The sequence below is a fragment of the Cyrtonyx montezumae genome, unplaced genomic scaffold, assembly GCF_038088225.1.
Source record: "Cyrtonyx montezumae isolate F1298 unplaced genomic scaffold, pur_monq_1.0 scaffold_21, whole genome shotgun sequence".
NCBI lineage: Eukaryota > Metazoa > Chordata > Aves > Galliformes > Odontophoridae > Cyrtonyx > Cyrtonyx montezumae.
Genome location: NW_027071948.1, coordinates 6592326 through 6605884, shown reverse-complemented (window position 1 = coordinate 6605884; position 13559 = coordinate 6592326).

Below are 13559 nucleotides of genomic sequence, written 5' to 3'. Positions count from 1 at the left end.
CCCTAGCATCTTTGATGTTACCATACAAAAGCAGTAGACGAAAAGGTTATTCAGATGATATAAAATAAACCAGTTAAATTCTCATGCATATACAAGAAACTTAGAGCCAAAGTAGATTTGAAAAACTTCCCAAAATGATAACCACAAAATTTATTCAAAAGACTTGCAAATTACTGAGGGTGATTTCTTGAATCTATTATCAACACAAATGTAATGTATGTGCATCTATGCTCATAGACTGTTCTGAGTTTCTGGCGGATTAAATCAATTTCTTCTCCAGCTGAAGTGGTTGTCTCCGACTTGTTATCCTCTCGAGCTTTTCATTTCTTCCTATGCAGTTAATCTACCAAGGTCTTCCTAGTTGATTCCAGCACTTCAGCTGTGATATCCGTCAGGCACAAAGGTCTGTTTCAGACAAACAAAAAAAATATCATCATGACATCTACTGAAAAGTGTTATTAATTAGAACAGTAGACTAGAAAGGAAAAAAGGTAGAAGATGCTGGATCTGCTGAGCTTTCTTACACAGAACAGGCTACCCAGAAAATCTGTGGATGCCCCATTCCTGGAGGCGTGCAAGGCCAGGCTGGATGGGGCCCTGGGCAGCCTGACACAGTGGGGCACAACAAGCCCATGGCAGTGGGTTGAAACTAGATGGTCTTTGAGGTTCCTTCCAATCTAAGCTATTCTATGATTCTATGATTAGAAGGTATTGCAGAGTGACTTCAGATTCTGATTTATAAAAACGTCATTCTCTGGATTACTGTAATGAATGAGGAGTAATTGTGATAGTTTTCTGGACAGGACCACTACACCTAGCACTCAGACTTCGGATTCTACTCACTAGGTAGACCACGTTCATTAAGATTCACATGTATGCAATATGAAGACCTGTGAATTTGGTGTTAGGCACTCTGCTTTTCCAGATTGACCTTTCCTTTCCTCTGTCTCTTCCCGTGTGTGTCCCAAAATATACTCCTCGAACCCCCTAGATACATCCCATAGTTATTACATATTCCCTGACTGCTCCTTCCTCTGCTTACTATTAACCCATTAGTTAACAGCACCTTACAGTCTGTGTATTGTTCTGGTGAGATTAAGTTTACTCTCTTGACTTTTGTCTGGGTTTGAGTCAGTAGTCAAAATGGGTGAGTCCCTCTTCTTTGATAGCTTTAGGAGCAGCCTATTCCACATGCTCTAAAATTCACTGATCAGGTCACTAAGCTTCTTCCAGCTGCCGAACGTCTTCCATTTCTTAACAAGTTCTTGTGTGGAATGTCAGCAGCCTTTAAACAGACATCAGGAGTGACCACAGAAACATCACATTTGATTGTGTTATTCCACGTGAGAAAACGGATGCTTTGTAGCAGCTATCAACAGGTTACATTTGAGTCACTTGATGTCAGCTGTGTGCTCTTCATAGAATAACTGTCAAATTTCCTAGTTCGCGGTCAACATGTGAATATAAGAGGCACAATAGGTCCCTTTCCCTTGAAGGAACTTAAGTCTTTATGAGCAGAGAAAAATAGAAGAGACTATTACTTAGCCTGGAAACTTCAGAAGGTTTTATATGAGGAGAGAGACTTACAAAGATGAAGGTAAGGCTTTTACAGTTTAACAACAAAATAGTGAGTCAATGACCTCCTGTCTCCTCTGCATTCTCTCTTCACTACAGTTTATGTTTGGCCATGAGAAGTGTTTTAGATATATTCCACATCTTCTTTTAATCATATTTCACATCTGTTAAACGGCTTGGCTTTTTACACACCTTGTGAAGCTTTGGCCGTCGTGAGACAGGTTAGTTTTACCCTACTGATGATGTGTTGTTGCGCTAGTAATCCTGCTTTTCAGGATGATGACCTCATTATTTTATTATTTTGTTACTTTTTGAAAGTCAGATTTACATTCACAGTTAGTTATGCTGATGTTATTTAAAACTATAACAAATTGATTCTTTTAAAGTTCCATGCAAGCACATTCATGTTTTATCTATGTTTACAGGTTCATAGGCTTGTAGGTACATTAGGTTGGAAAGGACCTACAAGATCATCTAGTCCAACCATCCTCCTATCACCATCCCTACCCACTGAACTACTAAATCCAATCCCTTAGCACCTCATCTAAACGCTTCTTGAACAGCGCTAGGGATGGTGCCTCACCCACCTCCCTAGGCAGGCCATTCCAGTGCCTGACCACTCTTTCAGAGAAAAAATGTTTCCTCAGGTCTAATCTGAATCTTCCCCGGCGCTCGTTTGTGTGCATGGATTACATTTATGCAGATGACGAATATTAATGTACAAGCAATTTTCATTTGAAGGTCAGTACTTCATAGTTATCTGTCAGAGTAAGTTTTACTAGCCTGTATGTGTGGTATTAATCTCATAATTAATAAACTTATTCTCTACAGAAGGTTTAATTGATGCACAGGATGTTTGAGAAATCCTGTTGAGTCGAGTCAGCTACATTGCCGTTTTTCCTCTTCATTGTTCTCTGAAAGATCTTGCAGAAGCATTTAACCTTATTTTGTACTGTGGCAGTGCTATTTTACACTCTGATCAGAACACAACCATTTTAAAAAACCGATACCAGATGTAATTTCCATAACTTCGGATAAAGCAAGATCAAAATGCATGGTGGAAAGATAAATTTTACTGTTATTTATGATAACATATGAGGAATACTTCAGAAGTAATGCCTCCTATGTTATTATGTTGGTCCATGACATCAGAGGTGGATGTTGGGGGTATGGAGGTAGAAGCTGAACCTTCTCACCAATATTTGGTTACATTTTGTTGCTGCTCAGCTGAGGGAAGCAGAGGAGCCGTCTGAAAGAACGGTGTCTGATATGGAAGTGCACATGAAGCAAAGGTTTCTCACTGAATTTCTCCATGCAAAAATAAAAAATAAAAAGGCTCCCACTGACACTTATTGACATTTGCTGAATGTTTATGGAGACCAAACAGTGGACAAGAGTACAGGGAAGTAGCGGGTGATGCATTTCTGGAATGGCAACAGCAACATGCAAGATGAATCACATTCTGTATGGACAAGCAGAATTTTGCAAGTGCTGGCATTCAGGCTCTTGTTCACCACTGGAACAACAACAACAACAAAAAAGCAAAGCTAGTTCTGTTTCAAAGAGAATGTTTCATAGCTGAGAATTTGCTCTACCAAAAAGTGTTATTGTGCTCTGCTTCCGTTTTCCTGGAGCTAAAAAGGAGGCATTACGTTTGGAGCAACCTACAATGAAGTCAGTAGACCTCAGAGAAAGAGAAGAAAGATGAAATTAAGCATTTTCATGTTACAACTTAGGCTCTGTTAGCGAACTTGTAAAGTTCCAAAATCTCAATACGGCCATCCCAAAAGTTACATTCAAGTAACAGGTATTCCTCTATTTTTGTTTACTTTCATTGGGATTTTTTTTTCCTTTTTCTTCCTTCCAGTTCATATTTTGGTAGGGAAAGGTCCTGTCTAGCAAAATGAAATGAAAACAAAACAAAACAAACAAACAAACAAAAAACCCCTACCAACTAATCAACCAACCAACAAGCTTGCAAAAGCTTCACTTTTACCATCTACGGGCTCAGATCACTTACTGCATTTTGCCTATTTTTCATTGGGTATGACTTCCTACAGACAAACGCTTTATTTGCTTCTACTTTTTAAGCTGTTTTCCTCATTTTGTCTGTTATGATGTAGTATCACACAGCAAACTTATGATACTACAAAATGACAAAACTGCATGCAGTTTTGTTCCTGGTCAGTGGAATTTATAATATAAATTTCGAAGGTGCTTTGAAGGCCTCTCCGTTAATCCCACTTTGCATCTTGCTGCAGAGTGTGCCGTGCCTCCTGCAGAACCCCAGGGTGACAGAGCTCGATGCTGCCTGGCTGGTGATGCTCTGTGCCTTGCACTATGAGTGGCACAGCAGCAGCAGCAGCCTACCAGGACTGATGGCAGATCTCAAGAACAGGGGTGTTTCAGAGAGATATCGAAAGGTAATGCAGTATTTCTCCTTCTGCTGGACGAGTGACTGGGGCAGAGGGGCACAGAGTTGTCAGATCATTCTTAGTTGGTGGGGAGTGCCTGTTGTTTGCCTGGACGTAGCACAGTACCTTTTTCTGTTGAATTGCACTACACCTCTCAAAAGGAGCACGGAGCTTGACTGGGGCCTGTAGGTGTTAAAGTCATAAATAATTGCTTAATTTCCATTTCCAAAATCAGTGATATTATGAAGGATTCAACGAAGCAGAGATGGTGTGCTTGCCACGAGTCTAGACCTGGTGTATGGTATGCAAACGGCCTGGTGCACGCTTCCTTTCTCCCTCCTCCACCTCCTGCTGAGTGCGCAATAGCTGTAGCAAGGAACTTAACCAGAACAGTAAGGGGGGCTTGGCTGGGAGGGAGAGGGTGGCAGAGCTTGACAAATGTAGTGAGCAGCTGGAGAGGAGGTGGAGAGGTAGAATGATGTCTGTCGCTGTATAAAAGATCTGCTATCATTGCAGAGGACTGTGGAAATGAAAGCCTCTCCTTATGCAGGCAGAGCCATGGCACACACTTGCTTCTTGTATTCAGAGAATAATTCTCTTCCCTTGTTCCTCTCTTTGGACTGCGTCAATCTCTCTGACTTCTTGGTCATTGTTACAGTGCCTCTACTGAACCTGACTGAACAACTGCCTGGCATTTTGTTTCCCAGATTAATAGGACTCTGGTTTTACCTCTCTCTGTACAGTTAGTATCTGTTATTGTGGAATATGGAGGGAAATGGGTCCAGGGCAGTGACCTGTTTGGTCCCAAGGATGCCGTAGCCATCACCGAACCGCTTTTCAAAGGACTGAAGGTATGGATCTGCCCTAGATGAAATAGTGACAGCTTTAGTCAAAGTTACAGTAGTAGGGTTCTTATACCATGTGTTCTGGCTTTCAGAGGTGTCATGGTCTAGACCTAGGACTGTCTTCTTGACAGGGGGCCTACGTGCTCCATGGCCAGAAGGGTGGCGGTGGGGGGTGGGCTTAGGTAGAAGAGGAACAACAACAACAACAAAAAACAGTGGCAACGATCTGAGGGGAAAAATAAACCTTAGTTACAGTAGTGAAATACAAATTAAGTGGGATTGAAGCTAATAAATCAAATAAATGAAAGACAGTCTTTGATACTGAGTATCTGATGCTGCATCGATGACAGGGGAGCCGGAAAGAGACAGAGATCATATGACCTCTCTGCTCTTTTATCTTTTCCCTCCTGCCGGAAGACAGAAAATAAATGAAGTCTTCTGGGAGCGCCATTCTTTTCCTGGCCCATGGAGGCTGTAGTTCATTCTTCTCTTCAGAAGGTGGGGCAAAAGGCTTTGCATTTTTTGATCAAAGGGAGGCAGTTGCTTGAACAGCAGAGAATTTAAAAGGATTGTTTTTAACTTTTTCTTTTTGTATTAAACATCACGCTGTTGCGAGGGAAGAAAAGTTCATGGTCCAAATCTATGGAAGTGGGCAGCAGTGAAGGAGAGGGAATCTTTGCAAAATGCTGAGCAGGGCTCCTAGGAGTGTAGTAAGCAATTCTGCTTTCTTTTGCTTCTCTTTTCTTTCCTTCTGCTCCAGTCACCCCTCCAGCAGAAGGAGAAATACCGCATTACCTTTTGAGCCATACAGTTTTGATACTGGAGTTAACAGAAGGAAAAACACTGGAGCCAAATTGGTAGCTTAGGTGAGCAGTGGGGAGCAATAAGCTTCTTAATGCCAAGCCTGGAGACGGATCTCAAGGAAGAGGCGTCACTACTGACTGCGCCTGCAGGCATCTGGCTAAGGACTGGACTGGCACAAACAGTCAGGGTACAACAAAGCCTGCAGCTCTTTACAGAGGTAAAGAAAACATGCATTTAAAATCTGTTGAAATTTTTCATTTTTATGTTCTAATCAAAGTGTAAATAAGACCATTATATGGTGTCACTTCTATCCCAGATATAAAAAAATGAAAGATTTGCTTTCCAGTACTGAGTCAGTGATTGAACTCTGCTGTAGTACAGTCACTCACAACAATACTGCTGTTCTCTCCAAATAGCCAAATATAGTAACAATACTGCTATTCTCTCCAAATAGTCTCCAAATAGCAGCTATCTTTCATCATTGCTGACATACTGTCAGATATTAGGTCAGGTCACAGAATCTAACAAGCCAGCATGGGGTCAAAACTTCAGTCTATACTCAGCTATAACAGAAGTCTCTTCTAGGCTTTTTGAGTCCTCTCTGCCAAAGACATCTTCTACCTAAGAGGCTTTTCAGTGTTTATATTTAAAAAAGTAAAAATCATCACTTTAGGGAGCAGTCTGGTTTAGCCATGGATTTAATTTATTCTCCTTCCCAACAAGAAGCTTCTGCATAGGGGCCCAGGTTTTGTTTTACTGGTGACTGTGCTGGCAGCTTGTCAGATCCCAACCAACTACATTTAATGTAGGCATGTTGTATTGTGAAATGTAAAGACAGAATTTGCAGAGATGTTTCTCAAGCCAGTTATTAACTGTGGTTCATCTCCGTCTGAACTGAATGGGTAGGAGAAGAGTAATCCTAACATCTTATGTCCCTACCCTGTAGGACATCTGCATGCAAAACTCCCACTGATTTTCAGTATCAAACTTCCATCAGCAAGAGTCTTTCAGGAACCTCAAATTCAGAAAAAGACTGAAAGACTGGAGATTTTTGATTGTACTTTTTGTTTACACTCAAAATAAAAGGAAAAAAGTAACTCCAGAGACACTTCCAGGATACTTTAAATCTTTGGTAGTGACTAAATTAACAGCCTGTGCTGTGAGCAGCTGCCAAGCGACCCACCTCAGGTACAAAGTCCACACAGCCACACTGGGTTAAGCCAAGTACCTGGACGAGAGCTCATCGATTCAACTGTGGGGCTTCTGGAATCCAACAGGCTCTAAACAGTGGCTCAGGGAGCAGTCGGAATGAGCAGGCTTCTAGGCTGTGCTGCAGTGGTGCAGAATGGCCTACTGCAGGGTCTGACCTCTCCATGGAACTGTCTTTGCTCAGGGACCTGGGTCCACTTGGTGGGTGATGCAGAAGAATGGGGATGTTCAATGCGTACCACAAGGGAATTTGATGTTGGGGGAATGCAGTCAGTAATTCCATGTATATACGTGTATATATGTGGTGTGTGTGCGTGTATTTAATGCATGTTAATCATTGTTCTTCTGTGTATTTATCAAGCATGATGTAGTGATGTGCACTAAGGGGTGGAATGTCATGGTTTTGGGATTTTTGGTATTGGCATTCCACATCATAGCGTCATGTAGTGCATTAAGAGTTAAAGAGTTAATGCTCCAGCTCCGTGGATCATCGACAGTTATGGGTATGCCTGTCTCAGAAGAGAAGAACTACATTCCACAGAGGACTGTGCGATTTTTATGTATTTTTGTGTATTTCCACTTTGCATTTTTATGTATTTCCACTCAGAGGGAAAGATAAAAACTGTCTGGGGCCACGGGACAGTCTCTTGTGACCTCTTGGGTGTTGGAGCTGTACCAGGTGGTGCCTGCAAAGGTTATGAGATTTTGTGGAATATTTACTGGAGGTGACTTCTTAAAATGTCCACCTCTGGAGAGAAGACAAACCTCCAGGGAGGAATGTACTGGGTAATCCCTTCCATGATACTTCCCTAAGCAACGTGACCTGCAGCCATATCTGTTAGTCAAAACCAGAGAAACTTGGTAAGCTGACTGAGAAAAACCGTTGTGCAGTTCACATGCTTTGCAGACTGTGTTTATCTCAAAGAATCTGCAATCTGTTGCCTTAATAAACTGCACTACTCCCTAATCTAGCCGTGAGTTCTCATTGGGTGTGGTCGAACTCCTGACGTGTGGTCGTGAGAGCCCATCCCCGCATCCTAGAAACCCAGAATCCTGGAATCCTAGAAACCTAAGAAAACTGTACTTCTAGAAACCTAAAAGCCTTGAGCCTAGAATCCAGGAATTCTATAAATCCTAGAAACGTAGAATCCTATAAACTGAAGATACCTAGAATACCAGTATCACAGAATCCTAGAAACCTAAGAGACCTACAATTCTAGAAACCTCAATCCTGGAACCATCAAATCCTATAATCCTGTAATCCTAGAAACCTGGAATCCTATTAGTATAGAAAACTAGGAAACTAAGAAACATATAATCCTACCATCCTCCAAATCTAAGAAAAGTAGTAACCTTGAATCCTACAAAACAAGAATGCTACACGCTTGTATTCCTAACTCCTAACTCTTGAATCCTAGGAAGATGGAACCCTAGAAAAGTAGAAACCTAGAATGCTAGCATCACGCTAGAATCCTAATGTCCTGGAATCCCAGGATCATCCAGGTTGGAGAAGACCTCTGAGGTCAACAAGCCCAGCCAAGGCCGTGCCGTGCTGTGGAAGTCCCTGCACCTGCTCCCCAGCAGGGTGACACACCACAGACACGGTGACATGTCACAGATATGGGCTTAGTGGTGGACTTGACAGCACTGAGTTAGCAGTTGGGTGACCCGAGAGGTCATTTCTAACCTAAATGGTTCCGTGATGCCACGATGGGGAGATCGCTGCAGAGGAGGCTGCTGACTGAGCAGCCGGAGAACTTAGGCCTCATCACGTTTTACTTTTTCAGTGTTCTGCTGTTACAAAGCCTGAGTATTTCTTTTTAGGTGTCATCAAACCAGCAAAGGGGTTTTCCTGGAGAGAATCTTTAATGAGACACTTGCTATCAAGTGTCATCCACCTGCTTCGCATTTATCACAAAGACAGTCTGTACTGCACCTCTGTCAATATTTCTCCGTGAGGCAGCACGGACAATTCATTAGTTCTTGTAACAGTAACTCCAGAGTAGGAATACTGCGTTGAAATACAGTATTGAAAGACAGGCCACACTGCTTTGAAATACAGTGAATAATGCAGCACTGATAAGCTCTGACAAACACTGCCCAGAGCAGAATCAGCCCGAGGGAAACTCTTCCAGCTGACTGCTCTCTGGGCGATTCCCAAAGCAAACATTCAAGTGTTCTTGTCAGAGATGACCCACAACAGCTCTCTTATTTATGGGAAATGCCCCGTGAAGCTGTTACCAGCTGGCTGTTCTGACAGATGTATCCTTGAGTCGTTTGCAGTTCGGAGCCATTTATCAGTGTTCTGTTCTGTCTTCCTTTTCATCTGGGCAAAACAAGACTCACTTTCTTTGAAGCCATGACAGGAGGCTGCATCATCAAGGGAACAAAACCGGTAGGACACCTTTGCTCTGCTGAAGCTCAGGCACACAGCCCAGAGGCTTCAAAGCCAATTTTCACCCCTAGCCTTGGATTCCCTGCCTGCATGTCCTATTGACAAACTGCACCTATGGACAGAGGCAGTACTACTGCCATGTCAGGCACACTATACAGATTTCTGGATGTAACATGGTGTCTTCTAATGCGAGCGATCTAAAGAGAACAGAGAATGCATGACACATCTCCTGATGTGACCTTAGGGGCCTTATAGCCACCTAAATGATTCTACGATTCTATAGTTACAGTGGTGCTGTGGTTTTATGATTCCCTGACTCATTGGTTCTGTGAGTCTGTGACCCCATGGTTCAGGTATTCCATGATTCTTAGAGTCCATGATTTTAGAAGTTGTGGTCTCTGGGTTTTGCAGAAAGAAATAAGGAGGAAAGCCATCTTCCACAGCCAAGGTCTGTTATTCTCTCCCGACCTCCTGCATGACGACAAGGGCACTGAGTGGACACACTGCCAGCCTCCCTGTGTCTATGCGTCCCCGTCACCCGCCTGTCCCCACTGCCCATCTATGGAATTCCAGGTCCCTGTCACCAACCAGTTCCCATTTGTGCACACACCCCCATGCCCCCATACCTCCATTTTCCCATGTCCCCATATCTCCATGCTGACTCCATATTGCCATGATATTCTCATGTCCCCATGATGTCCCTGTATCCCAGTGTCCCCTTGTTGTCCCCATATCCACACAGTGTCCCCACTGCCCATGTCCCCCTTTGTCTTCCCTCTTCCCAGTGTCTCCAGATGCCATGTCCCCATTTCCCCAAGGGATCAGCCCAGCACTTTGGTGCCCCACAGGACTGGAGAGAACTCATGGATGACTCTTGGGACAAAGCCTTGATATGGGGATGTCTTCATCTCTGGGTGATCCTGGGTGACAGAAAGGACGGGGTTTGCTGGGTTCTTGAACTTGGTGGCTTTAGGCTACATGCCATTGGGATCCCAGCAGAGAGTGCCTGCCCGTAATCCCTGGCTCCTTCCTGTTCCCAGGGGCCAGGGCAGTGGCTGGCTGCATGCTGGGCTTAGCCCGTGCCAGGGGACTCTGTCAAGGCCAGGGTCATTAGGGATGGTGTAGGAGCTTCTGAGAACACTTCCCCGTGTCCCCAGATGCCAAGTCCCCATTTCCTCAAGAAATCAGCCCCACATCTTGGTGCCTCACAGGACTGGAGAGAACTCAGGGATGACTCCTTGTAGAAAGCCTTGATGTGGGGGCAGTATTATCTCTGGGTGAACCTGGGACACACATGGGGTGTGCTGGGTGCTGGCGGTGACTTTGGGGTCAATGTTATCAATGTCCCAGCACTCAGTGTTCTTCCTCTGATCCTTGGCTTCTTCATGTGCCCTTGGGCTAGGGCAGGGTATGGCTGCATGTCAGGCTCGGTCCATGCCAGGGGAGTCTGCCAAGCGCAGGGGCACTTGGGGTTGTGGGAGAAGCTCTGGGAAGATAAATGCAGCCCTGTCCTCCTGCTGCCTCACCCAACTCCCAGAGCACGGAGGAAGATGAAGGCGGCTGTGCTCAGCCTCGTGCTGCTCCTTGCTGCCCTGTGCCACACAGTGGAAGCTCAGGTGAACCATCCATGGGGGATGAGGGCTGGGGCTGGAGATGTTCAGTCAGGGGGGTCCCTGAAGCCAGGGTCTCTCTCACTCCCTCTCCTACTCCTCTCCCCACAGCCACTGCTGCGTCTGCAGCCCAAGGAAGATGATGTTGTGGTGAGTGTCTGGGCAGCCATGCTGAGAGCACCCAAGGGTGGCCCAGCAGGGAGTTTCACAGGGACAGGTGGGGTCTGGTCCTGCCTGGCAGAAGCCACCCCTCAATTTGGAGCTTCCAAATTTCTTCCATTTGCACCCTACTCCCCATTTCTTTTGGTCCCCAAATCTCCTGTCTTTGGGGTTCCAAATGCCCTCTCTTTTTGGTCCCCATAGCCCATCCCTTTGGCACCAACAAATCTCCTTTCTTTGACACTCTGATTCTCATCTCTTTAGGTCCACAGTTGATATGGGGACCTGTTTCATTTCCCCCCATTCTCCTCTTTGTGATCTCTGTACTTATCCATTTTGGACCCCCAAATCTCACTTCTTTGGCACCCCCTTGCCCCTCCCTTTGAGCCCCCCAATCTCCTCTCCCCTTCCCATGTCCGTCCCCAACCCTCGGCTCCTCCATGGGCAGAGGTGCACACAGACCTTGGCAGCCATGAGGCTGGGGGCAGCCCCGGGGCCAACTGGGGGGCTTGGATGGGGACACCTGGTGATCCCCCAGCCCCACAGTTCCCTCATGGCTGCCCCATGGCTCTTCTTCCCCAGGTGCAGCCACCTCCCATTGATGTCCATCCGCCTCCTGTGAGTTGTGGGGTGCCCCTGGGTTGAGGACGGGGTTGGGATGTGTTGCTGTCCTCTCTGTTTCCCTGGGACATGGGGACACCCCTGAGGCCCTAAGGCCTCTGCTGCGCTCCCTCCTGCTGTGGGCAGGCAATGAGCAGGGGAAGGAGGCAATGGGGGGCAGATGGGGCTGAGTAGGCTGCAGGACTGTGCCTTGGCCACGGTGTTCCCGTGCACACAATGGGTCCGTGCCTTCAGGGTGTCCCAGTATGTCCCGTTTTCCCCAGTGCTCCCAGTGTGTCCCAGTGCATCCCACTGCCCCCAGCGTGTCCCATTGTCCCAGTGCCCTCGGTGTATCCCTAGCATCCCCTTTCTCCCAGGTCGTGCTCAGCAGAACAGAGGAGAATCCCCTGCGTGTGGGACGTGCGGTCCTGGATCTCCATGTCTAGGTGAGCAGCACGGGGATGTCTGAGACTCCACAGGGCACCTGGGGGGAACCTGGGTGTCTCCAGAGCCCTGAGGACCAGGCATCAGGGGCTGCGGATGGATGCTATGGAGGGCAGTACCCGACCTGTTCCAGGTGAACCTGGGCACTGTCACCTCGAGACCTTGTCTTGCGCTCTATGGGGATGTGCTGAGGAGGGCATCTGGAAGGGGCAGGCACAGGGTGCCTTATGGATGGCCCAGGGTCACCGTGCAGATGGGACAGGGGCTGTGGCTGCTGTCCCCAGGGGACCCACCTCCTGCCCTGGGCCTGTTGGCTGCTGCCAGTCTTTCTCCTGTGCTAAGTCCTTGGGGACAAACCCTGCAGGGACAAGGCTTCTTCTCACCTGTGATGCCCTTTGACATCCTCTGATGACCAGTGCAGCCCTCTGATGACCAGTGTTGCCCTCCAATGACCAGTGAAGACCCTGATGATCAATGACACCCTCTGATGATCAATAAAACCCTCAGCAAAGCCAAGCTCTATGTGTCTGTGTCCTTGTTCCCATGCTCAGAAGGGACCCCTCTGATCTCTCCTTGCCTGGCTTCCCCCACCTCCTTCCTCCCACCTCCCTTTACATACTATGTATTTAGATACCTCGTTACCTTCTTTGGGTCTCTACCTCCACCCCAAATCCCCACATTCCAAGGACTCAAGAGGACAGGCTGGAATTTTCAACCCAAAGGCATTCTAAGATTTTATAATACTATAATAAGTGCCACCAAGTAGGGAGTTCTTGGGCCAGCACTCCATCCACTTCTGTGATTATTTCTGGAGATCTCCAGAAAATAAAAGAGCAGAGAGCGTCTCCTTGGCTGCATTGCTGACATCAGCTTTGGAAGAGACCCCAGGTCTCTGCTCTGAGCAGCCCCTTGTGTTCTGGCAGTGCTAGCTAGTGAGGTCAGCTCTGGCACATTGCTGCATACTGCCTCCTCCTGCCTGCTACGTCAGGGATGCCACTGTAGAGACAACAGGACTGCTGTGAAATCACAAGACCCAAAAGTTCCCAGGAGCAGAGAGGGACAATAGGAATGTACAGAAGTGGAAAGAGAGCAGCACTCAAAAGCCCAAATCCTGACCGTGCACATCACCATGGCCCCAGGAAAGAAGCAGCCCTGATTCCAAGGCAGCAGAGAGCAGAAGCCCACTGAGTAGTGAGGGGCAGCCCCCAAGCCCCCCCGGGGCTGCTGCTCCACTTGGCAGCTGAGTTCTTGGCCCCTGAAACCCTGCTTCATAAGGAGGTTTCTCCTCCATCTCCAGAGAAGAAGGGAAGAAAGGCTGAGATAAATGATTTCCTGCTGGCATCTTCATGTACATAGGAAGCCCGGTACTCTAGGCACATGAGATATCTGAGTCAAAGTACATAATTAACAAGAGGCTAAAAATATCTATATTTAAAACTAAAAAAAAAAACTAAAAATCAAAGTTTCAGGAAATACAAAACAGGAGTTTTAACAAAATATTGTC